General features: G+C 34.7%; 1 protein-coding gene across 21 annotated transcripts in view; it reads left to right on the forward strand.

The window, feature by feature from the left end:
- LOC105492700 (methyl-CpG binding domain protein 5) overlaps positions 1–19,368 on the forward strand; it is a 512,463-nt gene that overhangs the window by 360,497 nt on the left and 132,598 nt on the right. The window lies entirely within an intron of this gene.

Below are 19,368 nucleotides of genomic sequence, written 5' to 3' on the forward strand. Positions count from 1 at the left end.
TAGTGGAGACTTCAACACCCAACTGTCAATATTAGATCAACAAGACAGAAAATTAACAAGGATATTCAGGACGTGAACTCAGCTCTGGACCAAGCAGACCTAATAGACATCTACAGAACTCTCTACCCCAAATCAACAGAATATACATTCTTCTCAGCACCACGTCACACTTATTCTAAAATTGATCATATAATTGAAAGTAAAGCACTCCTCAGCAAATGCAGAAGAACAGAAATCTTAACAAACAGTCTCTCAGACCACAGTGCAATCAAATTAGAACTCAGCATTATGAAACTCACTCAAAACTGCAAAAATATATGGGAACTGAACAACCTGCCCCTGAATAACTACTGGGTTAATAACAAAATTAACACAGAAATAAATAAGTTCTTTGAAACCAATGAGAACAAAGACACAACATACCGGAATCTCTGGGACACAGCCAAAGCAGTCTTAGAGGGAAATTTATAGCACCAAATGCCCACAGGAGAAAGCGGGAAAGATCTAAAATCGACACCCTAACATCACAATTAAAAGAACTAGAGAAGCAAGAGCAAACAAATTCAAAAGCTAGCAGAAGACAAGAAATAAACAAGATCAGAGCAGAACTGAAGGAGATAAACCCTTAAAAAAATCAAGGAATTGAGGAGCTGATTTTTTGAAAAGATTAACAAAATACAAAGACCACTAGTGAGACCAATAAAAAAGAAAAGAGAGAAGAATCAAATAGACACAATAAAAAATGATAAAGGGGATATCACCATTGATCCCACCAAAATACAAGCTGCCATCAGAGAATACTATAAATCCCTCTCTGCAAATAAACTAGAAAATATAGAGGAAATGGATAAATTCCTAGACACATGCACCCTCTTACAACTAAGCCAGGAAGAAGTCGAATCGCTGAATAGACCAATAACAAGTTCTGAAGTTGAGATAGTAATTAATACTCTACCAACAAAAAAAGTCCAGGACCAGATGGATTCCCAGCTGAATTCTACCAGAAGTACAAAGAGGAGCTGGTACCATTCCTTCTGAAACTATTCCAAACAAAGAAAAAAGAGGGAATCCTCCCTAACTCATTTTATGAGGCCAGCATCATCCTGATGCCAAAAGCTAGCAGAGACACAACAAAAATTCTAAATCTCAAGCCAATATCCTTGATGAATATCGATGCAAAAATCCTCAATAAAATGCTGGCAGACAGAATCCAGCAGCACATCAGAAAGCTCATCCACCATGATCAAGTCGACTTCACACCTGGGATGCAAGGCTGGTTCAACATACTCAGATCAATAAATGTAATCCATCACATAAACAGAACAAATGACAAACACCACATGATTATCTCAATAGATGCAAAAAAAGGCCTTCAATAAAATTCAACACCCCTTCATGCTAAAAACTATCAACAAACTTGGTATTAATGGAAAGTATCTCAAAATAATAAAAGCTGTTGGTGACAAACCCACAGCCAATATCATACTGAATGGGCAAAAGCTGGAAGCATTCCCTTTGAAAACCAGCACAAGACAAGGATGCCCTCTGTCACCATTCCTATTCAACATAGTATTGGAAGTTCTGGCCAGGGCAGTTAGGCAAGAGAAAGAAATAAAGGTATTCAGATAAGAAAAGACAAAGTCAACTTGTCCCTGTTTGCAGATGCCATGATTGTATATTTAGAAAACCCCATTGTCTCAGCCCAGAATCTCCTTAAGCTGATAAGCAACTTCAGCAGAGTCTCTGGATACAAAATCAATGTGCAGAAATCACAAGCATTCCTATACACCAATGATAAACAGAGAGCCAAATCATGAGTGAACTCCATTTACAATTGCTACAAAGAGAATAAAATACCTAGGAATACAACTTACAAGGGATATGAAGGGCCTTTTCAAGGAGAACTACAGACCACTGCTGAAGGAAATAACAGAGAACACAAACAAATGGAAAAACATTCCATGCTTATGCATAGGAAGAATCAATATCGTGAAAATGGCCATAGTGCACAAAGTAATTTATAGATTTACTGTTATCCCCATCAAGCTACCATTGACTTTCCTCACAGAATTAGAAAATCCTACTTTAAATTTCATATGGAACTAAAGAAGAGCCCATATAGCCAAGACAATTCTAAGCAAAAAGAACAAAGCTGGAGGCATCACACCACCTGACTTCAACTTATACTACAAGGCTATAATAACAAAAACAGCATGGTACTGGTACCAAAACAGATTTATAGACCAATGGAACAGAATAGAGGCCTCAGAAATAACACCACACATCGACAACCATCTAATCTTTGACAAACCTGACAAAAACAAGCAATAGGGAAAGATTCCCTGTTTAATAAATGGCATTGGGAATACTGGCTAGCCATATGCAGAAAACAGAAACTGGACCCCTTCCTTACACCTTATACAAAAATGAACTCAAGATGGATTAAAGACTTAAACATAAGACTAAAACCATAAAAACCCTAGGAGAAAACCTAGGCAATACCATTCAGGACATACACATGGGCAAAGACTTCATGATCAAAACACCAAAAACAACAGCACCAAAAGCCAAAATTGACAAATGGGGTCTAATTAAACTAAAGAGCTTCTGCACAGCAAAAGAAACTATCATCAGAGTGAGCAGACAACCTACAGAATGGGAGAAAATTTTTGCAATCTACGTATCTAACAAAGGGCTAATATCCAGAATGTACAAGGAACTTAAGCAAATTTACAAAACAAAAAAATAACCATTACAAAATGGGCAAAGGATATGAACAGATACTACTCAAAAGAAGACATTTATGCGGCCAATAAACATATGAACAAAAGCTCTTTATCACTGGTCATTAGAGAAATGCAAATTAAAACCACAATGAGATACCATCTCACACCAGTTAGAATGGCGATCATTAAAAAGTCAGGAAATGACAGATTCTGGAGAGGATGGGGAGAAATAGGAACACTTTTACGCTATTGGTGGGAGTGTAAATTACTTCAACCATTTTGGAAGACAGTGTGGCGATTCCTCGAGGATCTACAACCAGAAATACCATTTGACCCAGCCATCCCATTACTGGGTATATACCCAAAGGATTATAAATCATTCTATTATAAAGACACATGCTCACGTATGTTTATTGCAGCACTATTCACAATAGCAAAGACTTGGAACCAACCCAAATGCTCATCAGTGATAGACTGGATTAAGAAAATCTGACACCATGGAATACTATGCAGCCATAAAAAAGGATGAGTTCATGTCCTCTGCAGGGTCATGGATGAAGCTGGAAGCCATCATTCTCAGTAAACTAACACAGAAACAGAAAACCAAACACTGCACGTTCTCACTCATAAGTGGGAGTTGATCAATGAGAACACATGGACACAGAGAGGGGAACATCACACACTGGGGCCTGTCAGGGGTTGGGGGGCTAGGGGAGGGATAGCATTAGGAGAAATACCTAATGTAGATGATGGGTTGATGGGTGCAGCAAACCACCATGGCATGTGTATACCTATGTAACAAACCTGCACATTCTGCACATGTATCCCAGAACTTAAAGTATTAAAAAAATTTTTTTTAATAAATAAAAACAAAAAATATTTTAAAAGAGCATCAAAATGTGTTTCACAATAGTTACATTCTGCTCTTACTAATTCTTGGTAAAGGGACTCCAACTGAAGCAGTACTAAGGCAGTCTTGTGTTAATGTAGTCCCAGCAGCCAAATGTGGGGCAATTTGAGCATTAAAATAAACAATGATAATAATGATTTATAACACACTGTATAAAATGAGAATCTTATCAATCCAGACCAATATAAATGAATACATAAATGAAGGAGAACAGAAAATTCTTTCTTACATCAGCATGCCAACTAATAGAAGGGATAATAGAGTTATAAAATCATTTTCTAACTCTATTATCCCTTCTATTAGATGCTAAAATTAGCGAGTAAAATTTTATATTAGTTTCAAAATATTCAAAATTTAATTATAAAGGAAACCTACTAATTTGGCAGTGGAGAAACCAACAGATATCACATTAACGAGGTGATCATAGTTACCGCCACCAGTATTGTAATAAACTTTCATTTCATGTGTCTCCTGATATGATGCATGGAGAAGGACACAGCATCACCTCTGTAACATTCCCACTAAAATGCATGACCTGAATTGAATTATGAGGAAACATCAGACAAATGCAACATGCAGTAAAACTTTTTAACAAAATGACTGGCCTACATTCTTCAAAAGTGCCAGAGTCATGAAAAAGAAAGACTAAGTAGTGGTTCCATTTTTTAAAAAAACTTAAAAAAAAAAAAAGGCAGGAAACTGAAAACACTTAGCAACTAAATGTCATGTGATAATTGATTGGTTCTTGGCCTAGGGTGTTTTTTTAAATCTATAAAATCCCACAAAGGGCATTATTGGGACAATTATAAAAATTGAATAGGGTATGTAGATTAGATACATTACATTTTTTAATTTGATCATTGTAATTATGCAAGAGAATATCCATGTTCTAAGGAAACGAGTTATTTAGAGGTAAATTGGAACATTGCTCCAGTTTACTCTCAAAGATTCCAGAAGTACAAATTAAGCAGATAGATACTAAGATGACAAATTAAATAGAGAAAAATGTAAATCGTTGAGGAATCTGGATAAAGAGTTACAAGAGTCCCTCAGCCTATTCTTGCAGCTTTTCTATGTGTTTGAATATATACTGAAATAAAAAGTTGTAATACTTTCTTTTTTTGTTGTAATACTTTTTCTTTTTGTTGTGATTGGTTTTATTTCAATAGCTTTTGGGATACTCCTGTGTTCAAATCAATAAAATTATGAAGCAAAATTACAGTGACTAATCTGCCTCCCTCTAGAAAAGATAGTTTATGTTATATTTGTGAGCCATGTTAAATTCTTTATGTTAAATGTACCATTTGAATTCAGGATATTAATATTTTAAGTGAATGCACTTAGGGGATGTATAATAAATAGCTATTTCAAAACACATAAAACTGCTACATCCAGTCTCTTCCAATCCCCACCCCACCTACCATACATTTACTCATTCTTTATTCCCCACTTTACCTGGCTAATTGAAGTGTAACAAAAGCTTCATCCAGGAACATTTTTCTTCCTCCGTATTTTCTTTTTTTTTTTCTTTCTTTTTTTTTTTTTTTTGAGACGGAGTCTCGCTCACTGCCCAGGCTGGAGTGCAGTGGCCGGATCTCAGCTCACTGCAAGCTCCGCCTCCCAGGTTTACACCATTCTCCTGCCTCAGCCTCCCGAGTAGCTGGGACTACAGGCGCCCGCCACCTCGCCCGCCTAGTTTTTTGAATCTTCTAGTAGAGACGGGGTTTCACCGGGTTAGCCAGGATGGTCTCGATCTCCTGACCTCGTGATCCGCCCGTCTCAGCCTCCCAAAGTGCTGGGATTACAGGCTTGAGCCACCGCGCCCGGCCTCCTCTGTATTTTCTACTAAAGCATTGTCATCACTTTATAAACGTGATAGATTACATATTAAATTGAGAAACATGTGTTGTTAAAAAAGACTTTGTACAAGAAATTGCCTAGTTGTTGATATTTGCTTTGTATCATAAATTACCATAATACGTTTATATTTTTAAAATGGGACAATTATCAAAATATCCTCAATTTTAAATATTTTGCATGCACCGTAGTTTTTAAAAACCTGGCACGATACATTTACAATATATTTTCTTACTTTAATGTAAATTCTGCCTTCATTGTCCTAATGAGCTATCTGGTCTGTATTCCCAGAAATGTAGTATTATACCTTTCTATTCAGAAGTTAAATATTAGTGTTTGGTGGTTTTTTGACAATGAGAGTGAGTAAATTCAGAGTAAAATGTAGACAACTAAATTGCACCATATCCTATTTATTTATTTACTTACTTACTTATTTTGAGATGGAGTCTCACTCAGGCTGGAGTGCAGTGGTGCGATCTCGGCTCACTGCAACCTCTGCCCACTGGGTTCAAGTGATCCTCCTGCCTCAGCCTCCCAAGTAGCTGGGACCATGGATGTGCACCACTACATTTGGCTAAGTGTATGTATTTTTGGTAGAGACAGGGTTTCACTGTGTTGCCCAGGCTGGTCTCGAACTCCTCAGCCCAAGAGATCCGCCTGCCTTGGCCTCCCAGATTACTGGGATTACAGTCATGAGTCACCATACAGGCATGAGTCACCATCCCGGCTGACAGCCTAATTTTTTTAAAGATATTTACCATGTAATAGGAAATTAGGAGAAAAAGACTGTTACAGATTCAGATATTACCTGCTTTAATTTTTTTAATCTAAGAGTCCAAACCAAAGCAAGAACATAGATGAGGGATAACTAGGAACCAAGTATTTGCAAATATATGAGTATATTTGAAGCAGGATTTTAATATTGTTTTGGTGTTTCTGTTTTTTTTTTTATTTTTTTTATTTTTTTATTTTTTTATTTTTTTATTTTTTTATTTATTTATTATTATTATACTTTAAGTTGTAGGGTACATGTGCATAACGTGCAGGTTTGTTACATATGTATACTTGTGCCATGTTGGTGTGCTGCACCCATCAACTCATCATTTACATCAGGTATAACTCCCAATGCAATCCCTCCCCACTCCCCCCTCCCCATGATAGGCCCCTGTGTGTGATGTTCCCCTTCCTGAGTCCAAGTGATCTCATTGTTCAGTTCCCACCTATGAGTGAGAACATGCAGTGTTTGGTTTTCTGTTCTTGTGAGAGTTTGCTAAGAATGATGGTTTCCAGCTGCATCCATGTCCCTACAAAGGACGCAAACTCATCCTTTTTGATGGCTGCATAGTATTCCATGGTGTATATGTGCCACATTTTCTTAATCCAATCTGTCACTGATGGACATTTGGGTTGATTCCAAGTCTTTGCTATTGTGAATAGTGCTGCAATAAACATACGTGTGCATGTGTCTTTATAGCAGCATAATTTATAATCCTTTGGGTATATACCCAGTAATGGGATGGCTGGGTCATATGGTACACCTAGTTCTAGATCCTTGAGAAATCGCCATACTGTTTTCCATAATGGTTGAACTAGTTTACAATCCCACCAACAGTGTAAAAGTGTTCCTATTTCTCCACATCCTCTCCAGCACCTGTTGTTTCCTGACTTTTTAATGATCGCCATTCTAACTGGTGTGAGATGGTATCTCATTGTGGTTTTGATTTGCATTTCTCTGATGGCCAGTGATGATGAGCATTTTTTCATGTGTCTGTTGGCTGTATGAATGTCTTCTTTGGAGAAATGTCTGTTCATATCCTTTGCCCACTTTTTGATGGGGTTGTTTGTTTTTTTCTTGTCAATTTGTTTGAGTTCTTTGTAGGTTCTGGATATTAGCCCTTTGTCAGATGAGTAGATTGCAAAAATTTTCTCCCATTCTGTAGGTTGCCTGTTCACTCTGATGGTAGTTTCTTTTGCTGTGCAGAAGCTCTTTAATTTAATGAGATCCCATTTGTCAATTTTGGCTTTTGCTGCCGTTGCTTTTGATGTTTTAGACATGAAGTCTTTGCCCATGCCTATGTCCTGAATGGTACTACCTAGGTTTTCCTCTAGGATTTTTATGGCATTAGGTCTAACATTTAAGTCTCTAATCCATCTTGAATTAATTTTCGTATAAGGAGTAAGGAAAGGATCCAGTTTCAGCTTTCTACTTATGGCTAGCCAATTTTCCCAGCACCATTTATTAAATAGGGAATCTTTTCCCCATTTCTTGTTTCTCTCAGGTTTGTCAAAGATCAGATGGCTGTAGATGTGTGGTATTATTTCTGAGGACTCTGTTCTGTTCCATTGGTCTATATCTCTGTTTTGGTACCAGTACCATGCTGTTTTGGTTACTGTAGCCTTGTAGTATAGTTTGAAGTCAGGTAGCGTGATGCCTCCAGCTTTGTTCTTTTGACTTAGGATTGTCTTGGAGATGTGGGCTCTTCTTTGGTTCCATATGAACTTTAAAGCAGTTTTTTCCAATTCTGTGAAGAAACTCATTGGTAGCTTGATGGGGATGGCATTGAATCTATAAATTACCTTGGGCAGTATGGCCATTTTCACAATATTGATTCTTCCTATCCATGAGCATGGTGTGTTCTTCCATTTGTTTGTGTCCTCTTTTATTTCACTGAGCAGTGGTTTGTAGTTCTCCTTGAAGAGGTCCTTTACATCCCTTGTAAGTTGGATTCCTAGGTATTTGATTCTCTTTGAAGCAATTGTGAATGGAAGTTCATTCCTGATTTGGCTCTCTGTTTGTCTGTTACTGGTGTATAAGAATGCTTGTGATTTTTGCACATTAATTTTGTATCCTGAGACTTTGGTGTTTCTGTTTAAGAAGAAATATTATTGGCCGGGCGCGGTGGCTCAAGCCTGTAATCCCAGCACTTTGGGAGGCCGAGACGGGCGGATCACGAGGTCAGGAAATCAAGACCATCCTGGCTAACACGGTGAAACCCCATCTCTACTAAAAAAAAATACAAAAAAAACTAGGCGGGCGAGGTGGCGGGCGCCTGTAGTCCCAGCTACTCGGGAGGCTGAGGCAGGAGAATGGCGTAAACCCGGGAGGCGGAGCTTGCAGTGAGCTGAGATCCGGCCACTGCACTCCAGCCTGGGCGACAGAGCCAGACTCCCTCTCAAAAAAAAAAAAAAAAAGAAGAAATATTATTATTCTCAACATTATAAGCATTAAGAGAGAAAGGATTGTCTTCTCATGGAAAATTTAGTAGCTTTGTAAGGATAGATATATGTATAAGCATTTTAACAAATTATTTTTATTTTCTGCTGTTCCTTAGTTTTTTTTAAATTCCATCAAGAATTGTAAAGTCTACATTTAAGATGTACTGCATAAAACACGTTAATACTCTTGCCCTTTTAATGACCATATAATTTCTATGAGAAAATGGTCATGTGTCATCATGTAAATGATTTTATAGAATTAAATCTTGGAGCTCTTATTTACAACAGAAAGAATTCCGCATCAATGTTGACCTACTTTTTTTTCCTCTCAATTAGTTGTTTTTTAGCAAGAGAATAACTGTCTCACACCGGGATATGAAGCCAGAATTCTTATTGTAACATATTAAAAAAAGAAAAACTCTTTCTTGCTGTGTTTCTGTAATCTGAATATAAAGTTACACTGTATCAACAACCAACAGATGGAGAAAAAGAACACTCTAGGAAACTAGGCTATAAATACTACGTTAATTTCAGAACTTCCAAGATTTTCTAGATTTTGCTAAAGCATCCCTAAACTGTGTGATCTTTTAGTAAGAAATTAATAACTTAGGGTGGAAAAGAAGGGCACAGAATTTCAAGTCAAGGCCTGTTTATTACATCAGGCGGGTTTCATCATCTTCTTATACTTAATGTGGGAGCCATTTTTGGTTCTGAATTCGTAACTTGTAGGAGTTCAAAATAATAACTCCATCAGGAATTTAAAAATGACTTTTTTCCTCCATCAGTGTTGTGATTCTCTTATACATATGGTGACCTTCCTATAAAAACATCAGCATATTAAATTCACCCTTGATATTGGTAATTGAATACACTATTGAAAAACCTGCTTTGGCTTATATTCATTTAGCTTATATCATATACATATGTACCAAGTACTGTGGTTGAGCTAAAGCTGTAGACTTAGAAGATACAGTCCCCATTCTCAACTTGTTTAAAACAAGCAAACTGGACCATGATAAGGTAATATAATAGATATAAAAGTAAGTAAAACACTGTACGGAGGTATGTAGTAAGAGCTGCTAACCCATATGGGGTAGTTATGAATGTCAGTGATTTTAATTAGCAAAGTTACGAATAGAAAACTATAAATGAATTTTGGATCCAAATCACATTATTTAAAGATAAATAGCAGTCTTAATAACATTACCAATACATTGAATGTCTAGGATATGCTAAGCGTTAACAACAAAAACAATCTTATCATCTACATTAGAGATCTAAAATAATAATAATGAAGATTTTTTCCTAAGAAAATATTTGTCTTATTTATTCTGATTGTTGGGCTCTTTATCGTTAATTGGTATACAGCAATTCAAGCCACACAATCTTGTCATACCCTTTCAGAGGCACCTTTTCAGAGCGACACAGGGAAAAGAATATGGGTTTATTAATGAAAATCCATGCTTCACCACTAGAAACACAAGTCAAATTCATGGCCTACTAATGATTGTTAGATCATGAGGTTCATCCTTATGTAAAGGACAGTAACTCATGATTACACCATGAGCCCTCACCGGTGGGAAAAGCATTATGATATGTTGTTTGAGAAAGACAGTAGTGGTGAATTTGGAGAAATGGCCTTGGACAAAGAGGGAGATTGCCAAATGTAAGAAAAAGTGTGAATATAGAATTAAGATGAAAGGCAAGAGCTTGAGAAAGGTTAGCAAAGGGAATGTGAGTGTAAGTGAAGTAAATGGAAGAGAGTATAGTGGGCTCAAGAAACTCGAAGTGTTTGATAGCTAAATATCATGAAAAAAAAAGACTTAGTGGAAAGTAACTTCTACTTGAACCTGGAATGTTGGGCAGTCATTGTTATTCTCTATAATTTTTCCTCTGATTTTCCACCAACTCTGCTAGCAAGGCAACTGAGGAATAGTAATTTAGCCTTTGAGCAATTATTCTAATTAGCTCTCTGTAGTATATTAAAGACCTACATCTTTTGGTTACATGCTATAATAAACACATAGTTTAGCTGTAGATAGTCTTTACCTTTTTTTAAAGAATTATGTTTTGATATGGCTACAAAATTGAATTTTAACTTTGGTGAATAAATAGATTTTAATGAAAAATGGAAAGTCAGTTCTATTTTACCACAGGAAAGCAAGAAGGCCTGTTTTTGAATAGGTTTCAATACTCAAAGCTTTCAGAGAACAGAGGGAAAGGGTATCTTTGATAAGATTTTATTTATTTAAATTTTATTTCCACTCATGATTTTGGTAGATTTCCATCAATTCTGGATATAATACTCTTGTTCATTGGTAGCATTGCATTACAGTGAGAAGTGCATATTGAATAACCAGATAATGACCTAACACAGTAATGAACCTTGCTGATTTGGATTAATTATAGGGAAAAATACAAATATGTTCTTCTATATTTGTTATTGGAAGGACAAGTTTTACAAATACCATTTTAGCTTTCACTTATCATATATCATATGCATTATCTATCCAATGATAGATAAACCATAAGGCTTTCTAGAGCATGCTATTTTAGAGCCTTTAAGATTTTCAAAATTTCAAATTAATAGTACATATGTGGCATAAATATTGATGAATTTAATCTAAATTTAAAAAACCACCTCTCTATATGCAAATTACCTTTTTTAGAGACTCTTGAGATGAGTAACATTTATTAGAAGATGGTTAATGAAAACACAAACCGAATAAGCTACTCTCAGTGATCAGGTGACTACAATACTTTTAAAAATGTTTGTTGGTTAGAATTATTCATAATACTTTAATTTACTTTGTGGCTTTCCTCTGTCCTCTGTCCTTATTTAGTGTGTTTCTTTTAGTGATGAATCCAGGCTCACCTGATATCAGCAGTAACATAATATAGGCTGGGCATCCGTAACCCAAAAATCTAAAATACCCCAAAATCAGAGACTTAGCACCAACATAAGGCTCAAAGGAAATGCTCATTGGAGCATTTTGGATTTCAGATTTTCAGATTAGGGATGCTGAACTGATAAGTATAATGCAAATATTCCAAAATTCTTCTGGTCCCAAGCATTTTGGATAAGGGGTACTCAGCCTATATACCAAAATGTTTGATTGGGTTGTAGTGACTTACTAGATGCCGATTTGCCAAACCCAGAACATTGCTTAGCTTTGTACGTTGCACACAAGGCCCATTTACTTATTCCAAACTAAATATGTTTATACATACACACACACACAGACACACACACACACAGGAACATGCATATGCCCATGTATTTTCTTACTACAAAGTCAGAGGGTCTAACAATTCTGAACGTATATGTAGATATTTAACAGTCCTCAATTACCATATTGTCTCTTACAATGCAAAAGACCCTTGAGCAAGATTAAACAATATGCAACCTGCTTCTATTTTTCTTGTTACAAGTCTTACTGAGATGTCCAGTTGTTGTTTTTTATAACTTCCATAAATTATAGTTAGTTAGCAAGTACTTATTGAATGCTTTCTAAGTGTAATGTAGAATTTAAAGTGATATTAAAGAAAATTAAGGCCTAGCGCCTGTTCACCGTCTGTTTTAAGTTTTTCTCCACAGTCGGTGGGCCTGAAGGTGACCCATATGCTCCCTCACCCTGAGGTTAAGGTGCAAAAGACAAAATACCTCGTCTCAGGACTCTGGGATGCAGAAGATGGTCTCTCAGGCAGATGTGCAAATTGGTACAATACATACAAAATAATCATAGTACAGATTATACTATCCTCTTGAATTGTCATGTCTAGCTTCCTTTCTGCCACACATGCATATGACTATACTTATATTTTAAATTATTTTTACTCCTATGTGTGCTTTTTTCTTAATATTAGAAAACAATACTTTTAAAATACTTGATCGCTTATCTAACTTAGTGATATTATTTCAAATTCATTTAAGTTCTTAGCTAACATTGTTTAATACCTGGTATGTATAACATTATGTTAAATATCTATCCTGAATGCTACAGTCTCAGACTTCTCATATTTTAGCATCTTCTCCAAAGTATAATACAAGTCATCAATGAAAATACAGTAAGCACCAGATTCAAAACACTATGGTTTGATAGCATATCATAGGCCTCCTAACTGCTGACTCTTCAGTAACTTTTTACAAAAGAATTTAGGAAAGAAATATTTTTTACATTTTACACTTTTCTACCAGTCAGTATTCTTTATTGCAAACCACATAATCCTCACTGACCAGTATAACAGCAAAAGGAACCTGTTAAAGGTATTGACAATGTTGCTAACAGATATCAGCAAGACAAGAGAGCTGGCTTTGGAGTTGTCTAATCAGTAATGTTGTGCAAGCACATTCCAGGAGCTTGATCCACTGCACGCAGCACTTACAATGCACAAATCTGAACACCACTGTCATCCCCAAGGAACCTGATGACTCTTCCAACAAATCAATTCCCTCAGGAAGATTTGCATCCCCAGTTCCTTTGCTTCCAATTTCAAATCATATTCTGTGGATTTCATTGCTGGGATATGGGATCCTTGCCTTGCTGTTAGAAGTCTGGAAATGCTAGTTTTCTGATTTCTGCCTTAAGATTGGAGCCATTTCATAGAAAATTACCAAAATATAAGGAAAGCGTTCAAAATTTGAGGGCTGTCACAGGTGATAAATGTCCACCAATACCAATGAACTAGATTAATTTTCATCTTAAATCTTCATTGCATTATTTGAAATTTTTAGGGGTCAGATATTTCTTTGGGAAATTTACCCCTATTTTTGCCTTCAGTAATCATTCAAATTATTTTCTCAGTAAATCACTCCCACCAAATGTTAGCTGCTCTAACTATCATCATCCGTGCTTGAGTGAAAGAGAGAAGCACATCTGGGGTTGTAGTACAGAATTTTTTATCCTTAGCACTATTGACATTTGTAAATGAATAAGTCTTTGTTATTGGGGCTTTCTTGTGCATTGTAGGATGTTTAGCAGCATCCCTGACCTCTGCCTAGTAGATTCCTATAGCATACATACACATACTCAGAATGATCAACAAGATTGTCTTCCCTTGAGGGGTCCTAAAGGAAATTTCCAAGGTTCTGGTTCTCTATCCTATTTGACCTGATGCTGATTACATGGGTGTGTTCACTTTGTAAAAATTTGTTAAGCTCTACAGGTATGATTTGTATACTTTTAAAATATTCATATTATATTTCAATAAAATGTACTTAGTATTTATGAAGAAAAAAATTGTCTTCATACGTTGACAGATACTAGATTAGGGTACTGTATTGGTCAGGGTTCTATAGAGGGACAGAACTAATAGAATATAGATAGATAGATAGATAGATAGATAGATAGATAGATAGATATGAGTATATATATATAGTTAGTTAGCAAGTACTTATTGAATGCTTTCTAAGTGTAATGTAGCATTTAAAGGATATATATATATAGAGAGAGGATATATATAGGATGTATATATGAGATATATATACATATATGGGATATATATAGGATATATATATCCTATTAGTTCTATCCCTATATATATAAAGGGGAGTTTATTAAGTAGATTAACTCACATGATCACAAGGTCCCACAATAGGCCATCTGCAAGCTGAGGAGCAAGGAAGCCAGTCCAAGTCCCAAAGCTGAAGAACCTGGAGTCGGATATTCAAAGCCAGGAATCATCCAGCACGGGAAAAGGATGTAGGCTGGGAGGCTAAGTCAGTCTAACCTTTCCACATTTTTCTGCCTGCTTTATATCCTGGCCATGCTGACAGCTGATTAGATGGTGTCCACCCAGATTAAGGGTGGGTCTGCCTTTCCCAGCCCACTGACTCAAATGTTACTCTCCTTTGGCAACACCCTCATAGACACACCCAGAATGAATACTTTGCATCCTTCAATCCAATCAAGTTGATACTCAGTATTAACCATCACAGATAGTAAATTATTGCTGGTTGAGAACCAGTAAGGGACCGCTATGTCTTTGCTTCATGGGCAACTAAGCAAACAAATAGACACGTTGTATAACTATTACACTTTCTCTGCATTTCTTACAGTTTGACCACTGATGTTGTGATTATGTCTGTCTCACTGCTTCCTCTAAATTATTTTCATCAAAACATAAGAAATTATATAAATCTAAAGAGGAGGCTGAAAATTGTCTCTACTGTGGAGGCCTTCAATAACTCACTCTGCTTCCTCCAATACTTCTTGTTTGTCCTCTGCCCCTTATGGACAGACAGTCTAAGTATTCTCCATCCCCTTCCTTCTTCTAGGGTATCCTTGACCATAGAAACCTATAAAAAGGTAAAGAAGAGAAGGATAGTTAGTTCATACTTTGAATTTGAACTTTGTACTTAAGAAATTTGGTTAGTTGGGTGAGTATATATTTCTTAAGATTATCATGGGAGCAAATGAAATAAAAGTATCCATTTTTTCATTGCATTAATTTTGCATGAAAAAGTGTTCCCTCTTAATAGAAATTAGCTATTATGTAGCTAAGATTTGGGACTGAGGCTATAAACCAGTAACTTTCCTGTATTTCCTTTTGTAATTCAGAGTATATGCAGGAAACTGTAGATAAGCTGTATGAATTGCCTTTTTCTTTTAATGCATTCTACAGTATTCATTAATTTATACATATTTTCACTCCTTAAAAATGATACTGTCTGTGAGTAAAATGGTTTTATGTGTTAATCCTTAACTATTCTAAGCAAAGATAAAATACTAAAAAAAATCAGTTTAATGACATTTGGTTTCCCGATAAATTTCAAAGTTGGCCTGAGTCATATTGCTGCTTTTTCACATTAACCTCCAAAATTTCTAACCTGTTTTAAGAGTTTAGGAGCCTGCCTTTTCAAAACTGAAAAGTAATATTTCATTTCCTTACTTTAAGCATTTCTTTTACTGCCTAATAAGTTATAGCTCTGCAACTATGTGGACATGATTAAATTTTTTCCTCTCACTTTTAAGTAGAATAAATCAGTTTTTTGTCAGAGTAGTTTTAGTTTTATACTGTATCATAAATAGCTCATCAGTTGTGTTCGAGAGAACTTTTTTCTCACGAGAAATACTCAGTTTCTCTACTATTAAAAAAGATACAAAATGTTTATCTTCTTATGTCTTAAATCATTAATTGTAATCAAGTTTTTAAAAATATTCATTTGGCTACCTTTGTCTTAATGTGTTTATGTAGCACTCATATTCTAATTAAAATTCACTTAGAATTTGGTATAGCTTCAATATATTTTAATAATATATGTAGAAAAATGCATATTTACAAATATGCGATTAGGTAAGTACAAACGTATAGTTATTGCTTTCCATTGACTAGTTTGGAAAGTAACAAATGTCTTGTGGCTTGAATCTTCCTATTTTTATATTTAGATGCAGGTGAAGAGACAATTGGTGGATTGAGAGAGTTTTTTTAAATGACACAGAACATAGCGTAGAAAGAAAAATACATGAAGTATATGAAAGGGAGAGATTTGTAGACTAAAATGTGAAAGTCTGAGACTAGTAAAAGACTCACAAAGACAAGATAGAGCAAATGAAAGAAAGATAATATTTAAAGAGCTCATGGCTAATGATTTTCCAAAAACAGTAAAGAACAGGGGTCTACAGATAGTGAAAACAGTGTATAACAAACAAGAAATAAAAAGAAATCCATACCTTGAGATAATATGGCAAAGCTGCAGGTCATCAAATACAAAAAAGATGCTAAAGCAGCTTAAGGGGGAAAAAACACAGATAACCTGAAAAAAAACAATGAAATTTACCACAGACTTCTCAACAGCAATAATGGAAGCTAGAAATCAATGGAATAATATTTTCAAAGTGCTGAGAGAAAATACTTGTCAACCTAAGAATGAATGCCTACCAAAACTTTCCTTCAAGCCAAAGATGAAAAAAAGATAATCAAAAACAGAGAGCGTACTATCAAAAGGCATAAACTAAAGAAACCTCTGAAAGATAATGGTTAGAAAAAATTCAGTAACTGAATTTTTATATATACATTTATATATGCATATATAAAATGTATATATAAAAAGGGAAAAATAATTTCAAAGGAGAATCTGAGATGCCAGAAGGAACATTGAGTGAAAAAATTGGCAAATGTGAGTAAATCTAATAAAATCTTTATAAAACACCATTACTGCTGCTATTAATACTACTAATAGGTATTATTATCTTATCTAGTTTCAGAGATTGATAAAAAGGACAAAAATAAAATGTTAGACAAAAATAGCATGAAAGCCAGGGGAGGGGGTATAGCAGGAACCATCAGTATACCTAGTAAAATGTCCAAGGTAACCCACTAAGAGATTATAATCCCATAAAGGATTGCAATCCAATAGAGGGAGGAAATGAAATAAATACAGTTTCAAACAAATAAATATAAATTTTGTAAGTCTATTTTTAAGACAATAAGTGAGATTTTAAGCATAGAAGAAGTGGCGCAAACAGAAAGCAAAAAGTAAGATACTGAAAACAAGTCTAAGAACATTATACTCTGCAACATAAAAATGTGAAAAGATTGAAAATGAATCAATAGCAAAAAGTTATGCCAGGCAAACACCAACCAAAACAAAACTGGGCATCGATTTTAATGCAACGAATATGACTAGAGATAAGGAAGGTCACTGCATAATAATGAAAGGTACTACTCAGTAGAAAAATATATTCATAAGCCTCTTTATCCACTTAATATCATAACCTCTGAATATATAAAATTCAATTAAATTAAAGGAAGAAAATGGCAAATTCAGTATTATAATAAATCTTAATATACATTTGTCTGTGTTGAACTGTGTGCCCAACAATTAGAGAATATACATTCTTCTCGAGTGATTAATCATTTACAAAAACTGCCATAGTTTTACCACAAAGTCTCAGCAAATTTCAAAGAATTGTCTCATAGACCACATTCTCTGACAAATAAAAGTCCGTATCAAAAAGATAAAATTTATTACACATTTAGAAATGTTTTAAATCTTTGAATAACTGTTTAACCAAAGAAGTACTTTTAACTGGGCAAAAACTAAACATGTAAAATTTATAGATACACAGTCTCAACCACTTACATTAGAAAAAAAGAGGCCACAAATTAATGACCTAGGTTTTCAATTTATTGAGTTAGAAAATGAACAACAGCTTTAAAAAAAAAAGGCAAGAATGAGATAATAAAGAACAGAAACTAATGAAATGAAAACATACATTCAGCCAGTGGGATCCACAAAACCTGAAATTACTTATTTTGAGAGACCCATAAAATTGACAAACCTGTGGAAGTTTATTTAGTTAAAATTTAAGAAGAAAAAACAGAGATAAGTGATGTGCGTAAAAAAGGGAAGCACACATCTCTGTGAGTAGACATTTAAAAGATAAGAAGATATTTTATGCCAATAAACATATGGTATATGTTTTTATATGCCAATAAACTGTGAAATCTAAGATGAACTGTACCCACTCCTAAGAATTATACCTTACCAGAAGTGACTCAAGAAAATATTGAAAGCTAAAATGGTCCTGTAAATATTAAAGAATCAAACATTTAATTAAAAACTTCTCATTAAAAAAATAAAAAGCTCTAGGCCTACATGGCTATAACTGACCCCTGGCCTTTCAAATGAAGGTCATTTCAAACTTACACATTCCTCCAGAGAATAGAAAAAGATGGACTATCTCTAAACTCAGCAACATACATCTATATCAAACCCTTAATAGCCAAACCAGCCAAAGACAGCAAGAGAAAGTAAAAGCACAAGGCATTCTCACTCATGAACTTTAATACAAAATCCTAAACAAAACATTAGCCAACTGAATATAATAATGTATATATAAAAAAGAAAATACATCATGACCAAGGAAGGCATCCAAAGAATACAAGTATGGTTTGACATTGGAGAGGAAAATTATTTAACGTATTAACAGATTAATAGAGAAAAAAAACATGATCATCTCAATAGATATTTTTAATTCAACTGACTCATTCATGGGAAGAATGAAAGAAAAAAACCTCTTTGCAAAATAGAAAGGAAGTCCTTAACATAATGAAGATTGTCTGTGAAGAACATACAGCAAGTATCTTTCTTCCCAATGAAGTACTAGAAGCATTTACTTTAAAATCAGAGCAATACGATTGAACATTTTAGTGGAGGTCAGAGTTCTCACAGCAAGAACAGAAAGTAAATACAAAGTATAAGCATTAAAAAGAAAGAAATAAAACTGCCTTCATTTGTCTGAAGGACATGACAAATGAAAATTAAATTATTAGATTTAATAAATAATTAGAAATAGGAAAATTATTAAAAATAGTAGGAGAATTTAGCTGCCATTTATTTGACTGTAAAATCAGTTTACAAAAATAAGTTGCATTTCTAATACAAAAAAGTTAGAAAAGATAATATTTACTATAGTAACAAAGATATAAAGTACACAGAAATGAAAATAACAAAAATGTGTGTGATCTCTATGGAAAAACCATAAACTTTATTGAGCAACATTAAACATCTAAATGGAGCTTATACTAATATATTAGATCCAATATAATCAAGATGTCAGTTCTCTCCAAATTGATTCATAAATTAATTTGATTCCAGTGAAAAATCCTAACAGGGTTTTCGAGGAATCTAAACTTCATATGAAAAAGCAAAGA

Source organism: Macaca nemestrina, chromosome 11 (genome assembly GCF_043159975.1).
Source record: "Macaca nemestrina isolate mMacNem1 chromosome 11, mMacNem.hap1, whole genome shotgun sequence".
Classification (NCBI taxonomy): Eukaryota; Metazoa; Chordata; class Mammalia; order Primates; family Cercopithecidae; genus Macaca; species Macaca nemestrina.